This window comes from Populus euphratica, unplaced genomic scaffold (assembly GCF_000495115.2).
Source record: "Populus euphratica unplaced genomic scaffold, PopEup_1.0 scaffold902.1, whole genome shotgun sequence".
NCBI classification, from domain to species: domain Eukaryota; kingdom Viridiplantae; phylum Streptophyta; class Magnoliopsida; order Malpighiales; family Salicaceae; genus Populus; species Populus euphratica.
In genome coordinates this window covers 17661-28323 of record NW_011500763.1, presented here as the reverse complement: position 1 = coordinate 28323, position 10663 = coordinate 17661, and positions in this window count along the sequence as shown.

Sequence of the window (10663 nt, the reverse complement as noted above, 5' to 3'; positions counted from 1 at the left end):
TATCAGAACAAAAAAGTATTTATACCAAAAATAATTCATCTTATGTTATAGGAGAAAATATTTTTGAAACAATTGCTCACTTTGCTTTTTTAGTAAGACAATAAAAGAAGCTGAAAACTACCATTGATTATGGAATTAGGATTCACAATAACAATCGACAATCAATTTTTATGTATAACAAGAATCTTTAACAGCAAAATTAATGGATGTTGCAGTATAATTGGAACACATGCAATTTCCTAGAGAATATACACAAATAAAAGAATACAAATTGTGCTAAGATTGAGATTGTAAAGTCATTATCTGATTTTGTATTATACTAGGATTTTAAGTTTATGTACAATTCAATTTTTAGTATATTATAAATAGGTCATCTATTAGATGAAAACAATGATTAGCTTCACGTATATAATTTTTTTTTACAACTTTCTACTATTTATAACATTTTTTATTTATAGGTTTCTATACCTTTATTTACTTGCTTTGTTTTTTTTTTTACATTAACTTTTTTTTAACATGTTGAAATCAAGTTAAAAAATTCACAATCTTTTTAGTTTGTAAGGCAGTTATTTATCTTTGATCAGGATTAAGTTACTAATTTTAGTTTCTTCATGTTGGACGAAAGAAATGAAAAACATGTAAAATATTGTTCAAATAATTAACTATTAATCGTAAGGCTAATAATAATTGATCATCATATTTGCATTCAACAATTAAAGAAATTAACATGTTTAGTGAGACTAATTTATTAAAATAATAACATATCAGTAATTATGTTAAAAATCAAATTAAAAAAAATATTTTTATAATGATTGATGACTAGTTAATCCACTCAACTAATAAAGGTTATTCTTTTAATCATGAAAAGTGACAATCACTTACCAAAAAAGGTGCCAATAAAACAACTTGTATTAGGTATGCCACATGGTCACACTTTATCCTTTAATTCCCTATATCATTAATGAATTGTACTAGGATAGAGCAATGATACCCATCATGTAATCCATAACTCTTGCATATTTTTTAATGTATTTTTCTTTGTATAACCTAATAGTTATCTTTTATAGGGGTCTGATAACATGATTAGACGGTCATAATTAGATTGGCTAAACCCTAATTAGCCAACAACTGTTCTTTCTAAAGGTGTGTTTTTATTATCATAACTTAATCCTATATAACACTAATTTAAGGGCTTAGGTGGAGTTGATCAGATACTTATTTTATCCAGATACTTGAGAGGCATGTCCATAGATATTTTGAAAAAAAAATTCTTATAAAAATATTTGCAAGTTCTCAAGTTCATCATAGATATCATATGCCACACACTAGATACCATAATAAGCTTAACCTAACTTGAACATGATTGCTTATAAGGTACCACTTATCCTACAAGTGTAAAGATAAACTTGGGCCAATTATATGGCTCAACGAAAGGCTATGTAGTATACAATGATGCATTAAGAAAAGGGCTTGGTTATATAATAACGCAGCATGAGAAAGTTATAGTGTATGCATCTCAACAATTAAAGCCACAAGAACTTAAATACCTAATTTATGATTTTGAACTTACGACAGTTGTGTTTGCATCGAGGGTGTGGAGACACTACTTGTATGGCTTTCAAGTCCAAATATTTATATATCATAATAGCTTAAAGTATCTCATGTCAAATAACAAATCAAACATTAGACAAAGGAGATGGGTAGAGCTAATTAAACAATATGATTGCATAATAGACTATCATACTATGAAGGCGAATGTGGTGATTGATGTCTAAAGTAGAAAAAATTGGATTGTAAAAGAGGACTTCGATAATGGAGATAGAAGGGAGATGAAAAAAATTAAAGAATAAATGTTTAATTAAGCCTGGGACCTAACAGGTCATTAGTAGCATAATTAAAGGTATGATCTACCTTTCAAGATAGAATACATGAAGCAAAATTAAGGGATGCAGAGATTGAAAAGTGAGAAGAAAGTTGGACATGGGGCTTAAGATACTTTACAAGATTTCAAATGATGGTGTAGTAATGAGGGATAAATGAATGTATGCTCCATAAGATATGATTATTAAGAATGAAGTGCTAAAAGAGGTTCATTAGTCAAAATTTATTATTTATCTTAGAAGTACTAAGATGTATAAAGATTTAAAAGAGTGTTATTGGTGGAAAAAATGAAAAGGGACATATTTGAATATATAGCCAAGTGTGGAATATATTAGTAAGTGAAGGTAGAACATCAAAAACCCGCGAGACCCTCACAACCCTTTTTAATTCTTGAATAGAAATGGGACAACATAACTATGAATTTTATAACAGGCCTGCCTAAATGAAAAAAAGGCAATAATATAATATGAGTTATTATAGACTAGTTAACTAAATCTCCTTTATTCCTACCCATGAAAATGACGAACTCGATGGATAGATTGGCTTAGTTGTATATGAGAGAAGTGATAAGACTATATGGAATTCTAGTGTCCATTGTTTCGTATTAGGATCCTAGGTTTACTTCTTGATTATGGTCGAGTATTCAACATGCGTTAGGAACACGATTGGATTTAAGTATAATTTTTCATCTACAGATCGATGGACAATCTGAGAGAACCATTTAGATTTTGGAGGACTTATTAAAGGTATGCATTTCGAAGTTTGGAGGAAAATAGAAGGATCAACTATCGCTTGTAGAATTCATATACAACAACAATTATCAAGCTACAATAAGAATGACTCCTTACAAAGCTCTCTATGGTAGGGATTTAGAATGTTAGTATACTGGGAAGAGGTGGTAGACAAAAAGGTGGTAGACAAAAAGCTATGTGGAGCAAAATTGATAGAAATAACCTCTAAAAAAGTGAGGTTTATTAAAGATAGAACAAAAACTGCCTATGATAGATAAAAAAATAAAAATAAAAAATGCTAATATTTAAATAAGACCTTTTAAGTTTGAAGTGGGTGACAAAGTGTTTTCAAAGGTGGCCCCGTTGATGCATCTATCAAGATTTAGTATGAAGAGGAAAGGGCTCTTTGAAATTGTATATAGAATTGGACTAGTGGCATATAAGTTACCTTTGCCCCCATCATTGACCAAAGTGCATAATGTATTCCATATTTCTTTACTTTGAAAGGTTGAAGTATATTCTTCCAAACTATTACCCCAAGTTTTTATAGAGATTAAGGAAGATTAACAGTCTCAAATCATCAAACCATGCATTTAAAAACTAACTTGAGCATATATTCTAAAGTGTGCATATTAGTTTAAAACATGATTATACATATTAAATCACAAATATTGTCCATTAGACTACAACTAACCATAATAGATGCACAATAAATATTCTAGCAAGAACTTGAAAAACATTCTAATAAGCTTTTAATCCTTAGCTTGTATGAACTTGTTCTTTTCTCTTTTCTTCCTTCAACTTTTCACATGATTTTCTTAATTTTTTTCTCTTTTTACTCAAGGATTCTTCTTTATTTTTCTTTTTATTTTCTCTTTATCCTCCCCTATTTTTTCTCCTCAAGAGCACCTGCCCTTTTATAAGCAAACTAAAAACCTCCTTGTGGTTCGACCCCGGTCTTGCCGGGTTATTTTTTACTTCGACACTCCTGCACTTGGGAGAAACTAGAAGTTGCGAACCTATGATGGTTTTGCAGAAGATGGGTGGTTTATAAAAGGACATCAATCTTTTAGTCGTGTCAGTTTTGCAGAAGATGGGTGGTTTATAAAAAATTATTTCTCATCCTCTCCTCTAACCTCTTTAAAAAGTTGTATTTTGGCCTATTTTATCCTTTTATGAGCTCAAATCTATCAAGAGAAGGAAAACCACATAGTCTACTCAAACATGAAAATTTTCTTCTTTAGTTATAGTTGATTAAATAGGACATTTTAACTAGATTATCTGAAATTATGATATTGTCAACATCTTTAAAGCAAATAAGATGTAAATATTTGGTGGGAGTAGCCGATCATTCATCTCAAAGTGGTGGCGGTTGGAGCCGTTGAGGTAGTCAGAAATGCAACATTCATTAACTCAAAGTGGTGTCTCGATCAACTTTTATTTGCTAAAGAAGATGATAAATGGAGATAGGATAATATGTCATTTGGTTTCTCTATTAAAAATGAGTGACATGTCATATATTTAAACCCTAGGAATTAGGGTTTCTAATTGAGATTTTGGTAAATTTCAAGTTAGTCCATGTCTTTTAAATTTCTAACACATGCAACTTAATTGACTAATAAGCTTTTTAATTGTTACAATTGCACCCTTATAAACCTTGGTTTAAATATTTTAATTTAGGAGCATTTTACAAATTAGTCCTTGGTTTTCATATTATATAATTTGACCCTTATTGACTATTAAATTCTCAATTTCTTTCAAATTAACCCTTGATTTGATTGCTTTAAGTCCCTGAACTCACATGCTTTTTGCATTCTGGCCTTTGATTTTGAAATTCTTTAACTTGACCCTCAATTACCCTTCAATCTTTAAATTTCCTTCAATTAAACATTTAATTTTATTAATTTAAATCCATAGACTTACATGCCTTTTGCATTTTATTCTTTATTTTTGAAATTCTTTAATTTCATCTTTAAAAGCCTCATACCTTTAAATTTCTTACAATTAAACCCCTAATTGCACCAATAGAGCATTTCAAAGTTTTAATTGTGTATTGAAATTTCTAATCTTTATGAATTGATTCTAATTAGGCCTATAAACAAATTTTCCTTCAATTAAGTGATTAAATAAGTTGATTAAGCTTATTAAAGATTTAATTAAGTCCTTAAACTTAATTAATTCTTATAATTTTGGTCAACCTTGGATTTCAACCTCAATTTTCTTTATATTAAGCCTTTCTTCATCCCATTTTATCAAAATATCTAATTAGTATTTAAAAGTACATTTTTATCAAGGTTTTATATATCATTTTACACTTAAAGTACCAATAACTACTTAACTAAAACATGTTTTATAATAACAAGTCTGATACCATAAGATACCTTTAATTTATGATAAATATTCATTCTAAATACAGGCCTATCGCATCAATAAAAGGATTAAATAATGAGTTGAAGTACTGAAATTGAAAGGATAAAGAAAGGGTGAAGCTTAGAAAAGAGATACTAGTTTAGTCCAAACTGAAACACTATTCTGTAATTGGATCATAACTGGAGTTGTAGAACTTGAATTTAGGTCTACTTTATATGGATGGAAAGGTAAGACATGGTCTAAAACTTTCATGCGGAAGGTAAGACTTAATTCTGCTATTTGAAAGTCCAAATCTTATTAACAATGTAGAAGTTCGAATTTGTCCTGTAGCTCAGATATTGTTCAGTGTTCAGCTCATATCTCGAGTTCTAGAAGTCCAAATGACCTCAATGTTTTTTTTTGAAAAGCCAAGATAATTTCTTAGAACTTTCATGAGTAAGGTTGGTTTAAGTTTTGACGTAATCGATCATGTTTTGTTCAGAGAAGAAGATAAGGATTGTCACGAAGTCAAGAACCAGACAGCTGCTCAACAATTAGTCATCAAATCAATAGTTTTAAATTTTAGCCTGTAAAAAAAGGGCATTTTCCATACATTTAAACATCTTGGTTCCCAGATCAAGATCATGTGCTTGCTTTCTCTTTCTGTATTTTTGTAATGCTTATGTTTTGTTTTCATTAATACCTTGTTTATGTCTTTTATTTTCTTTCCTTTACTTAGTTAACTTTATCTTATTTATGTTCTTATCTTGTTTATTTATGTTTATTTCTTTCATTATGTTTAACTAAGTTTATTATGTTAAGGTGAAAAGGTTACACTAATGGTGTAAGAATAAATATAATATAAACTCAACATGGATCTTAATGTTTGATAATAGTATGATTTTTATTAGTTATCTTATTCGAATAATGCTAATACTTGTAAATATTTTCAAATATTCATGATTATAACTTATGTTAACAACAATTCAAGTTTCTTTTATAGCAGAGGTGTCGGTTATACCATACGGTTTGGGTTATGAAAGTGCCAAGTATTTATTGTACTAAGGGTTAAGGAATATAAATCTAGTGTAACTATTTAACAAGCAAAATATTAAAAGTGAACAAGATAACAAATATAAAACATATTAGTATCATTCAATTTTCTCTTCACAATGCATAGATCTTTCAAAAATTTAGCATAAGAAGGAACTTGTTTAATAGTATCTAGCAAAAGTATATTGATCCTTACTTGTTGAAAGTTTTAAAGATTTTAGAGTTGTGATTGACTTTTCTTTGTTTAGTCAAGGCTTGAGGAAATAGATGTGCTGGTAAGGAATCAGTCTTTTCTTTGCAATATTCAAATTCAACCCTTTCCTTACCCTCAGAGATTGACTCATCATCTTTCTCACAAGGTTCAAGAGTGGGTTTTTCAATAACCTTACCACTACCAAGAGTGATGACTGATTTGGCTTGATCCAAGTGTTGGCTTCCACATGAAAGGATTGATTGATGACTTGAAGAACTTAAATTGCATGGATAAAGAGATGGTCAAACTTAGAGAAGAGATGTCGGTGCAATCCAAACTGGAACACTGTTCGGTAATTGGGTCATATCTAGAGCTATATATCTCAGATTTAGGTCCAATTTATATGGATGGAAAGGTAAGACATAGGCCTACAACTTTCATATGGAGCCCAAGATCTAAAAAGGCCATTATCAAGTCCAAATTGTAGCAACAACAAAGAAGCCCGAATCTGTCTTCCAGCCCGAGCACTGTTCGGTATTTTGGCCATATCTGGAGTTCTAGAAGTCCAAATGAGCTGAATTTTTTACACAAGAAAGCTGAGACAATTGCCTACAACTTTCATGTTTGCAACTGGCTCCAGTTTTGACGTTATCAATGACGTTTTGGGCAGACAAGAGAAGATAAGGATTGTCACCAAGTCAAAAGTTGGCCACCCACTTATCAATTAGTCATCAAATCAATAGTTCCCAATTTTGGCCTATAAAAGGAGGTATTTGCCATGCATTTAGGCATCTTGGTGTTCAGATCAAGATCATGCTCTTCCTTTCTCTCTTTGTATTTTTTGTAATGTTTATGCTTTGCTTTCATTAATATTAAGTTTATGCTTTTCATTTCCTTTCCTTTACTTAGTTAACTTTTATGTTCTTATTTTGTTTATCTATTTTGCTTTCTTTCATTATGTCTAGCTAAGTTAGTTATGTCAAGGTGAAAAGGTTACACTAATGGTGTGAGAATAAGTATAATGTAAACTTAATATGGACTTTAATGTTTGATACTAACATGTTTTATATTTGTTATCTTGTTTACTCTTTAATACTTTGCTTGTTAAATGATTAATCTTGATTTATGTTGTATAACACTTGGTACAACAAATGCTTGGCACTTTCATTGTTCATACTGTATGGTATAACCGACACCTGAGCTATGAAAGGAACTTGATTTGTTGTTATCATAAGTTATAATCATGAATGCCTGATGAGATTTACAAGTATTAGCATTAATCAAATAAGATAACTAATGTAATCATGTTAACAATTTATAATCTGATTGGAACCTCCTTTGTGTGTGGTTTCCAATTGAATAATAAGAGTTTATACTATACTTGTTTGACATACCATTAGTGGATCCTTTAACCTTGACATTTGTTGTTATCATTGTTTAATCATTACCTTAATCTTCAATCTTAAAGTTCTTATCAACTTCTTCTTCTTCTTATTTACTACTACTACTACTACTACTACTACTACTACTATTATTGTTATCATTGTTACTTTTATTGTTGTTATTGTTGTTATTATTGTTGTTGCATTATTATTATCTATAATTTATACAATTAACCTCTAACTTTGATATTTGTTTTTATCATTGTTTAGTCCTCACCTTAATCTTACAATCTTAAAGTCCTCTTTAACTTCTTCTTCTTGTTCATAATTTATATAATTAACCTACATGTGATTCGATCCCGGTCTTGTCGGGTTATTTATTACTTTGACACTCTTATATTTCGGAGAAGATATCAATTTTTTGGTCGTGTCACTATACTAAAGGCTCCCGCTGCCATTCCTACTGCTACAACTCTCATTATATGTTCCATAAAAGCAGGATCTAAAAATGGGTTTGACCTATCTATTGGTGCCACTTGTGAGGGTTTATTATCCCCCTTGTCTATCTAATACCTTGAGCATTGATACATTTACTTGACGAGATAACAAATCATCTCAAATTCTCACTAACTCACCCCTTTTAGAGTACACTGATTTTGCAAGTATATGAGAGGAGGTGTCCGCAAAAGGATTCTAGTCTGGACCGCTTTCATTATGAAAACTCTGATCACTTCCTTGAACTGGGGATGGATTAGTCCTGGCTCCTTGCCTTATACTCACCGTCCTGAAACACATTTTAAAATCATATAATTATTCTTGTCCCCAAAATAGCAACCTGAGCTCTGATACCAAAATGTAACATCCCCCATTCCAGGATAAAAACAACAATCTCGTGTTGATAAAAAAACAGAGTAGTTAATTTTTTTTTTCTATATCTATTCATGGGGTTTATATTAAAGTCTACTGAAATTTCGACGAAGTCTCCCCTATACCAAGAGGTTTCAAGTTATTGACATTTAACCTGTTTACACTTCAAATAACCTATATTTCCTAACTCAATCCTAACCAAACATCATGGGTCTTCAATCCCATAAACATCATCATACATATCAAGCACAATATTTATGATATACATTATATAACAAATATCATTATGGATGGATAAAAATATAAATATGTATATATGGAACGTGGTTATATGAACTACAGAGTTAAGTTCATTTAATCAAATTTAAATATTAATTATACAAATTAAGTTATACAAATATTTTCACGTTTATAAAATATATGGGTATACTCCTTAAAACCTAAATTACAAGAAGTGAACAAAAGCTAGGATCTACTCCTGTTATGCATGCAATGGTCCTAAAACAAGATACATATTATTAAAACATGAATGTCACAATAAATATAACAACACAAATATCTAATAATTTAAAAAGGGAACACAAAATATAACAACACAAATATCTAACAATTTAAAAAGGGAACACGTATTCATATTTTGTTTACTTCTCCCTTCTAGCCTTCATTAGAATCTCTTTCTTGTTCAACTACAAAAAACTGTTTCCCCTTCCAATATAAACTTTCATTTCCAGATTTTATAATATCAATCATGATTATTTCTACTTAACACATTACCGATACCAATTTCACTAGTATCATCATCATCACTCCGTAAGAGTCGATGCAAGGTGATCTCCTTACCCAAGATCCTAACATACACTAAATGCATGCTAGCCAATACATGGTTGATCCCCTTTCCCGGGATCCTAATATACACTAAATGTATGTTAGTCAATACATGCTTAATCCCCTTATCCGGAATCCTAACATGTATTAAATATATACTAGTCCAAACGTGGCGATCCCCTTACCTGGGATCCTAACATCTACTAAATGTATGTTAGTTCACGCCCTAAATCACACTTCTTACATTTTTATTATTAGTGATAATTTCATTACTTGACAATTCATACAACAACAATTCACCTAATATCTAGTATTTTGTAATTGACATATCACATTGGTAACATATTAAATCATGGAATTTAACAAGAAAGTATAGGTACGATTTACCTACCTGCAATAGAAGCTTTATTCGTGCTCCTTTGTTGCTATCATTGCCTCACACCTGTGGTCCCTCTTGTAAATCACAAGTTTATCTAAAAAAAATTTCTCACTCAAGGATATGTTTTAAAATAACTATATCAATAACCAATAAGTCTTTCATTCATTCATTTCTTAATATTTAAACTACTATTGTTTAAATATTAAGAAATGAATGAATGAAAGACTTATACTATTGTTTAAATCTCGAATTGTTACTATTTTGACATTGGACTGTTAATATCTAACCTCTCCTCAGATTTTTAATTATATCTAAAGTTATAGAACTCCATTTAAAGCAAGATTGTCTTGTTGGAAAGTTAAGACACGAGGCTATAAGTTCTTTAAAGAAAGAAGAACCTAGTCCTACCTCTATGATAGTTAAAATTGCTCATCAATATACATTGAACTATTACTGTCCAATTGTTATTGTCTTAATATTGAACTATTATTATCCGACATCTTCTTATAGTTTTAACTATATCTAGAGTTATAGAACTCCATTTCAAGTGAGATTGGTTTTGTTGGAAAGCTAAGACACGAAGCTACAAGTTTTGCCTCTAAGATAGTCAAAATTAATCATTAACAAACATTGGATTGTTACTGTCCAACTGTTACTATCTTGATATTGAACTATTACTATCCAACCTCTTCTTAATTTTTAACTATATCTAGAGTTATAAAACTCCATTTCAAGCAAAATTGATATCGTTGCAAAGTTAAGACACGAGGCTACAAGTTTTTTGAGTAAGGAGAACCTAGTTCTGCCTTTAAGACAGTTAAAATTACTCATCAATAAATATTACCTACTGCCCTATGACACGACTAAAAGATTGATGTCTTCTCTTAAGTGCAGAAGTGTTGAAACAATAAATAACCCGGTAAGACCGAGGTTGAACCATAAGGAGGTTAATTGTATAAATTATAGATAACAATAACATAACAACAACAACAACAACAACAAC